Here is a 9487-nt window from a genome sequence, read left to right on the forward strand (position 1 = left end):
GAAAATAAACATTGAGACCTGACTGGTTATTAAGCGATAACATTTAGCTCCTGTTGCTGGTTTTATCTTCTCCAGTTTTTATATTGTATATACTGTACTTTATGTACTGTATGCAGACTTATTACCTTAGCGTCTCCTGCAAATACAAAGGAAATGATTAAACACGATTACATTTTCTAAATCCTTTTGTTCATACAATATACATCATTATACAGTTGCTAAATATATTAAAATAAGTGGTTAATTTCAGCAACAATCAAGTATACTGCTAAATATGGTTTACCCGTGTAGCATTGGCTAGGGGCTTAGAGGTATTCCTGATATTTTCCTAATCCACCAGATGAAATGCAATCAATATTGTTCAATTGAAAAAAATAGGGCAGCATGGTATTATCATGATTGATGTTGGTTTATCAAATATTCTTATATTTTTCATTTTAATATACAGTAAGAAGATTCAAATTGTTGTGCTTGCTCTGTGGTTCTGCATTAAGTTTTAACGTTCCTTTAAAAAAAAAGTTTTAAATACTGGTAATTTCACCAAAACTGAGTGGGTATTTGACAACCACATTGACTCACTGAACTGGCATAAACGTATCCTTCCAAATATGAGAGCATGATCCAGTGTTGAGCCAAGGAATTAATAATTTATGCATATGCAGACAGCTAACCGATGAAGACTTCTGATGTTTGGAGCTTCTTCCTGAGCACATGAATAAAGTTATATTTTGGCTTTCATAGTGGTTACTAAAATATTTATTAAATATTAAATTCATATTGTAATTATCCTGTCATTTTGCTGTCAAATGTGATTTATATCTTTATGGCCTAACCCATATATAATTGTGCAACTTCAAATTTACCTTCGGAAACAGGTTTTTGGTACATATACAAAACAATGAGCCAAAGGAGAAGTTCCAATTAAGTCCTTTAGTATTATGATTACCTCTGAATCTCCTGAAGCTTAGATGGCACCATTTCTAGCAGCCTGGCAGTAGTGAATATATAGGATCAATATGCAAATCATTTCATTAATTTTACTGCCTGATCTCTGGTGATAGCAAGTATTTCCATCTTCAAAAAATGCAATTTTACTAAGGTGCCACAACAAAGTGACATTATAGAAAATGGTATATTATACAAAAACACAGCTTAATATTATTATTAAACAGCAGATATATCGATTTTTTTTTTAAAATGGCATAGAACAAATTTTTCCCAATTTTATAATATAGTGTATTCCTGTTAAATTGATTTGTTTTTATTCAGTGAAAAGTTTATTTTTGTTAAACAGCTCTCCCATTCCATTCAAGGTTTTGTATGCAATATGTTAATGTTAGGTAAATAAAGTACTTTGCTCAATAGAAAAATGATGTTCAAAACATAGGTTCAAGTATACAAAAATTTGATGAGAGTATAGTAATCTACGTAAGTAAGCATTATGATGTTTCCTGTATTTGACATTTTCAATGTCAAAATTCCAAATGAGATGTATGTCGAGGGTTTTATTTTCAAATACAGTATGTGTACAAGGATTTAAATAAGAATTAAAGCAGGACAAAACCTTCCTAACCTTTACAGCCAGGGAAGCTGACACCTTGGCCTCCATTTGATCTGCAGTGGTCATGGTGCTGTACACCTGAACAGTTACCACCTGCTATTTGATGGCTTGACAGTTCGATTGAGAGAAAAAGCATCTCTGACAATTATCTTTATGACATTTTTGGAAACAGTTAAAATGATGGGTTTTGTTCCACTTTAAGATTGCATTAATGGTAACCAATAATGCTGAATATAGATTTCTGCATATCCAAATATCAAGCAGCTTTGTCATGTTTTCCTGAGTATAGCCAGTAATATGTACTTGTTTGTAGATATTAAAAACTTTTACAAGTTTATTATAAAAAAAGGTGGCCTCAGACAATGCTTCAGGGGAGCTGTGCTTGTGCTGAGAGTACAAGTGGAGGGGAAAAGTCCCCAACCCTGAATCCAGTGTTATAATAAAAGCAGACATAACAATGACAGATGCTTAGTCAGAATATGTTTAAAAGAAACAAAGACTGTAGCTTATTTTAAGCACCTTGAAGTGTACAGAGTTTAGTGGTCAGAAGTATGTACCAATGGGGCTGATTTACTAAAACTGGAGCATGCAAAATGTGGTGCAGATCTGCACAAAAGCCAATCAGCTTCCAGGTTTTTATTGTCAAAGCTTAATTGAACAAGTAGAAGTTAGAAGCTGATTAGCTACCATGCACAGCTGCCCCAGATTGTGCATTCTCCAGTTTTAGTAATTCAACCCCAGTGTGCGTTACATTGCTGGTCAGAAAGTACAAAAATATGTTCTATAATTGGTGTCAGTGGGGGTAAAAATAAACCATAATTGGCAACATTTGAAAAGAATTATGAGCAGCACCTTGAAGGAAGAGAGAAGAACAATATGGTGTGCTAAGTGGACTGCCTGATGGCTTCAAGGGATTGAAACGATGAATGCAGCATATATGGCGTGCTGCCCACCCCACTCTTGTGGGCATGGCAAAAGAAAGTGGGCATGGTCAATAAAACGAGAGTTACTTTGCAGTGTATAGATCGTAGTAAGCCACCTTTTCCACTTTGCTTTACTATGGTTTAAAGAAAATACGTCCTGGGTTTATACAAAACAGATTGTAGAAATAAAAATTCCAAATTCCATTGTCGGTGTCAGGGACAGCAGTGATGACTCTCAGCATGTGTCAGAGCCAGCAGTAAACACAACAAAGTGTCAGCACCAGCAATATTAACCCCCAGTACAATAATTACCACTAGTAAATGCTGGGGCAAGTAATGACCCTAAGCACAATAATAATGTCAGAGCAAACTATAAACCCAACACATAATAACCTCCAGCACAATAATAACCCACAGAAAAATAAGAAAGAGGAAGGAGAGAAGGAACGGAGAATGGAAGGGTGGAGCGTGAAGAGAGAAGGGGGGACATGGGGAGAGGGGAGAGAGGAGAGAGTGGAGAGTGGAGAGACAGTATGGAGAAAGGGGAGCGAAAAAGAGTGGGGAAAGAGCAGGGGGAGAGAGATCAGAGAGAAGGGGGACAGGGCGTGCAGAGTGAGGGGGAAGAGCAGGAAGGCAAAGGAAGCGAGGGAGGAAGGAACTGGAATGATCTTGTCACCCACAAGAAGATAAGCTGAGATTGAATGCAGAAATCAGAAGAGGACCACAAAGATGCCAATGACTTCTGGTATGGGGACCAGTGATCCAAGTTGTCAAGGAAAAAAGCACAGTGCACAAGCCAGTCACAAGCATGACACAATCAGTAGCAGAAGGCAATGGAAGCATGGCATCCAAAACATTTTACACTGTGCTTACCCCTTGCTCTAACATTTTTCAGCTGGTCCAAGTTGAAACTATACACATACTTGACTACTTTCAGAAACATTTCAACCCTGGGTTCAAGCAGCAGAGATTTATTTTTTTTGCTTGTCTCCAGGTCACCTTCTCCTGCATAATCTGAATCACAGCCCGAGGCACCAGAACTCTTGGTTTAGCTTAGTCAAATGTGGTGCAGATGGAGAGGGGTGTTGTGGTTTGGGGTGCTATAGCACACACCACTGCAAGACCAAAGTATGCAACTTATTTGTTCATTAATTTGGGTTGTATTATTACTAGTGTAATCACTGATTCAAAACTAACTTCTGATACTTTGAAATAGTTTGCATTTTTGTCACTTTAAAAATAATCAAAAATGCTTCCCCCACCCTCCATTGCTTATTGTTTCCAAAGGAATGGGCTAGCTCAAAGTAATAGCTATTCTTCTCTATAGTTGTGGCATGTGGGTGGACACTCCTACTATCACCCATGTCCCATTCTGATAATGTGGCTATTAGTCCTGTACTGATTACATTGCAGGTGTGATGATGTTAGTAAGAGAGGTGGCACCAAGGTCAGCCTGAGACTGGCATAAAGAGTGGCTTCAGCAAAAGTGGAGGGAAGGAAGATTGCAAGACTATGGAGAAGGATGAGCATTACTGTGTGCTAGTCCATTCCCTAGTTACATTTACATTACTTTTCAGGTTACATTACAAAAAGTGGAAGAACTACTGTATCTTTATTCAGTCCTAAACTGGTTGTAATTCAAAATTGGGACTGCACTTTTCAAATTACTGTGCATCAGTAGTGTTAATCTTCTTAATTAATCTGCTAGTTTTCACAATGATTATCTAAAGAGCTTGCCTACAATTCTACCAAGCAAAGATCATTTTGAGAAATAATTCTTCCTGCACAAATTTGATTGTACAGAAATACGAACATAGAGGGGGATTTACTATTATAGTGGAGATTGTTCACACACAAAATCATATGAAAAGCAATTTTTTGTTTGCTTATTTAATTTGCAATGACTGAATATTTGAATTGAATCGTCAACCTCTTTTGTGTGAACAGTCTTAACTTCCTTAGTAAATCATCCTCAAAAAATACATGCTCTTTACTGACTTGATATACAGTATGCTAATGCATCTTTCTTATCTTAACCTATGTATTATGGGGGGAATCTTGAAATAATGTTTTGTCCCAGAAAACCTTTACTAAAAATATTATATCTACAACTGATTAGTGTGAGCAGTAAATTGAAATTATAACAAAGAAATTAATAAATAATGTGGTGCACCTAGCATATTTGACACACAGATCATTTTGAGCACCTTCCTATCCTATATGAATAATGTATTAACAGTAATAATGATTAAATTAAACAATAAAAATGTCCAGAAAGAATACAAAAATACAGTAAATTTTAAAATCCTTTTTAAATTACTGGTTAGTGTAATCACCACTTACAGTGTAAAATTACCTTTTTACATTGGTGATCAATGAAGAAGAGTCTCCTTACATTGTAGGGGGAGAAATGCCTCCTTAGATTGTTGGTCAGTGGTAGAATTACCTCTTCACACTGCTGGTCATTGTAAAGAATGCTATGTTACTATGGTGTGGTCAGAATGCCTTAGTGATCAACATAGTGCCCCTGACATTATTAGTTAGTTGGAAGAATGCACTGTTAAACTGGGGGCTCATTTGCAAAAGTGCTCTTTACAACAGTTAGAAGAATGCATTTCTTACAGAAAGATGATCTGATCAAGTTTTAAAAAAGATCTTTCTTTAGTTAGATGGTTATCATGCATCTTACAGCGATCTGAGAAAATTACCATCTCCCTGGATATCTACACTGGAAAATGCCCAACACATTAATTTTCTTCCAATCGATATAGACCCTAATGTCTATAGGAGGGCCTCCAATGCAGTCAACTGATCATAGTCTGGAGAAGCTGTCTTAATTCCTACTGGGATAAGCAGCAGTCCTGCCAGGGCAACTCATCTACACTCATATACCCTTTTAATTAACATAAATTTAAATATGGTCATTGATGGTGACGCCTATGGATGGTCAGATTGTGCATGCCAGTTTGACTGCCCCTACAAGTGTCTGAGAACCCTTACTGGTAAAGCTATCTAAAGTGCTGGTGAAAGTAGAGCAGGAGCAAGTGATGGATTTATTAACCAATGAAATTTTAATGCCGCGTACACACAATCAGAATTTTGGTTGGAAAAAGCTCTGATGGTTTTCCCGACGGGATTTCGCTCAAGCTGTCTTGCATACACACGGTCACACCAAATTCCGACTGTCAAGAAGGCGATGACGTACAACACGTAAGAGGGGACTAGAAAAAGGAAGTTCAATACCCAGTAGCCGTTGGGAAAATTGAGAACATGCTCTCAAATTTTTGCTGGCGGGAATTCGGCCAGCTAAATTCCGATGGAGCATACACACAGTCGCATTTTCCAATGAAAAGCTCTCATCGGTCTTTTGCTGGCCGAAATTCCAATCATAATTCCAGGCATTGGGTTACTTTTTTATACATTTCAAGAACATAGTTGCAAGATTATTCTCATGATACATGTTTTTTAATCGTTGTTTAATAATCTCCCACAGCAGAATGAAATCAAAATTTTAATTTTCCAGGAGACAATAAAATCTTTTTACATTAGACACACATTTATAGCTTCAAACCTAGAGAGCGATTTACTAAAGAAATGATACTTACTCTGACCCAAGGAAACAGGATTTGCTTTGAAAGCTCACTCGGTTTACTCGAAACACATGGTACAATTAAATTAGACAATGTCACAACAGTCTTCTTTTTATTTACCAACTTGTAGTGCAAGGGCCTAGGAAAACAACTTATTCATGTTTTTCTAATCCGACCCTTGGCTACATAGTTTTTGGTAAATATAAGAAAGTGCGTTCAGAATGTAAAGTGTTAGTAGAATAATAAGCATTTAAAAATTTGAAATTTCCCTAGATTCTAATTATATACAGTATTTGAAATACGGTACATGTAGGTTCACTGGGTTCCAACACCTATCGGTCTTTAAGTCCTCTTAGTCAAATTCTATATGGGTCACTAAGGCTGACGATAGATAAATAAAAGCAAGCAATGCCCCCAGTTTTAGGCCAACAACAAACAATTCAAGCAACTTGTTATTTCTCCATGCAAAATAGTTAAGAATCCAAGGCATGTGCTCTACTGTCATGGTGTCAGATTCTCACGTACCTGACTGATGAGCCCAAGTGCAGAGGCAGGCCTTCCTTAAGGATCTGATGCCCAGCCCCTGGTAGAGCAGACAGGAGACACGAGTGGTATGGGAGCCTGGCGGGTCAATTGTTGGAAGGGCGGCTCTGGGGTTCGCGGCTTCGGGATCCCAGATGCTTTAGAGGTGACCACCAACTGGAAGCAAGATCCAAACAGCAGACAGGCTGGAGGCTGCAGTGCCCGATATCCACATGAAGATGTAGGATCAAGCAGTCAGTACACAGTTCAGGGGGTTGTGGATTCCAGCAGAAGCAGGCAGACTGGTTAAAGCACAGACAGGTGAAGCTGGAGCAGGGGCTAGACAGACAGGTCAGGTCACAGTCTGGGTCAACAACTGGCGGGCAGCAAGATATCCAAGCAGCAGGCAGGTTCAAGGTCAGAGGCAAGCCGAAGTCAGGTGCAGGCGGAAAAGCAGGGGGAGTCCAAAGATCAAGCCGAGTCATTCAGGAGATCAAAACACAAAGGCAGATAAACAGGAGCAGGGGTAACAGGGAGCTGCAGATCAGACAGCACTAATCTTGTGTGCATCCCCTGTTTAAGTAGGCCTTGGGCGCCGAGTGCCAAGCGTGCAGGCGAATGCCAGGGTGGCCAAAGCTGTGTCTTCTACTGGAACTTTCCTGACCCATGGTGTGTCTTGGAGATCATTGGAGTTACAGTATGGGAGCATGGGTATATATCTCTCTATCTGTGGCCAATCTAAGTCAGACACTACTTCTGTCAGATAAAATGAGCTCCCACATATGAAATGGCAAATATGGCTAGCTGTTACTTCTGAAAACATAGTAAATTAAATGGGTCTATTTACTACATGATACATCTGAATCCTGAATCTGAATGGCTGACCTGCATCCAAAATTTCATCATAAACAGTTTGTACAAGGCAACAAGAAATCAGTTGAATACCCCTAAAAATAGAAAATAAATGTTTCCAAAACATCTCCAATATATATAAGTATAATGCCGTGCATTTTGGTTCAAAGGATGTTGGCTCCAACTTGTCTTGCATACACACGGTCACACAAATGTTGGCCAACAATTACGAACGTAGTGACGTACAGTACAGGACGTACGTGATATCTCCATTATGAACGCTAGTTTTACAAGACTGAGCGCTTCCGGCTCGTACTTGATTCCAAGCATGTGTGGACTTTTGTCTGATGAACTTGTGTACACACTATCAGAAAGTCCGACAACAAACATTTCTTGGCGGAAAATTTGAGAACTTGCTAGCCAACATTTGTTGGCGGAAAGTCCGGCAACAAATGTTCGATGGAGCATACACACAGTCGGACTTTCCGCCAACAAGCTCACATCCAACATTTGTTGTCAGAAAATCCAATCGTGTGTACGCGGCATAACAGTTTAAGCCATTGTTTCCATTGGTGATGATGATATTGGTTGCTGAAGCTGGATATACAGTACAAAAATCGGCCAATTTAGCAGGGACATGCCAAATTTTGATATTTGTGGTGCCCTCCTGGTCTGACAGAAGTTGATTGTTAGATCGGCTTCTGTCAAATGATCTTGCTATAAAACTTGCATTTAATTAGCCACTGCAACCAATGTCAACAGTGCTGGTCAAAATATTCTGACAGGGGAGGAGTCCTACGGTCAGAATACAATAGCACACCGGGGGGAGACTCCTGCATCCAAATGGCTTATGTATATGCAGAATTTAGCCCACTGGTTGAACAAAAAAAATCTTACAGCTTTAAAAAGTATCTTTACAATAAATCAATTCATTCTTCACTATTTTCTTTGTACATTTGATGTTATTGTCCTTATCCTATCAACATTGCTACGTAACCCAATTTTCACAACCACAGTATACAATGGATGTTACTGATAATTAAATACAGCATTGCTCTGCTGTTCTCTTCACAAGTACAGAGGAAAGTAAATTAAGAAAGTAAATGTCAACTCATAGTTTAGGTGAACCTTTCCTGAAAAAGATGTGAGAGAAAATAATGTACTATACATTGTTTAAAGGGAGCTTGTACTGAAACAAAATCTGGGGCTGCCATTACTGAGCTCCTGCTAACAATGGTGTCCGTTTAGCAAGCAGCTGTAAATTACTGCTGCTGAGTTCTTGAGCATTCTCAGAGGAAATCACTTTCGTCTGAGTGCCTGTTTATGAAGTGGTGTAGATTGCTTCTCCTTTTAAGGCTCGGTTTGCACTGGTGCGACATGGGTCGCGCCAACTTTTGAAAAGGTTCCTGCACTACTTTGGTCCAACTTTGATATGACTTCAATAGCACAGTGTAAAATGTCACTTCAAAGTTGTATCAAAGTCGGGTTCCAAAGTTGCACTGAAAGTCGAGCAATTTTGGAGTCAGGCTAGTGTGAACCAGAGCAGCGGAGTGAAGTCATCTACAAAAATTTCTAACTGTGGAGCGCGCCTTATGTTACAGTAATCACATGAGACAGCGAGATTACAGTAACAGAAAATCAGTGAAACAAAGAGGCGTCCATTTATTAAGCAGCCATAAAACTACCGCTGCCGAGTTCATGTGCATTCTCAAAGGAGACCTCTCTCCTCAGTACCTCACACTACCCTAAATAATATTAGGAAAATAATAAAGTAAAATTCCGCCCTGCACAATTAACCACTTGCCAACTAGGCACTTAAACCCCCCTCCTGCCCAGACCAATTTTCAGCTTTCGGTGCTCTCATACTTTGAATGACAATTACTCAGTCATGCAACACTGTACCCAAATTAATTTTGTGTCCTTTTTTCCCACAAATAGAGCTTTCTTTTGTTGGTATTTGATCACCTCTGGGTTTTTTATTTTTTGCTCTATAAATGAAAAAAAACACATTTTCTTTGTTTCTGTGATAACATTTTGCA

The sequence above is a fragment of the Lithobates pipiens genome, unplaced genomic scaffold (assembly GCF_037356315.1).
Source record: "Lithobates pipiens isolate NorthernLeopardFrog02 unplaced genomic scaffold, aLitPip1_a1.2 Scaffold_19, whole genome shotgun sequence".
Taxonomy (NCBI): domain Eukaryota; kingdom Metazoa; phylum Chordata; class Amphibia; order Anura; family Ranidae; genus Lithobates; species Lithobates pipiens.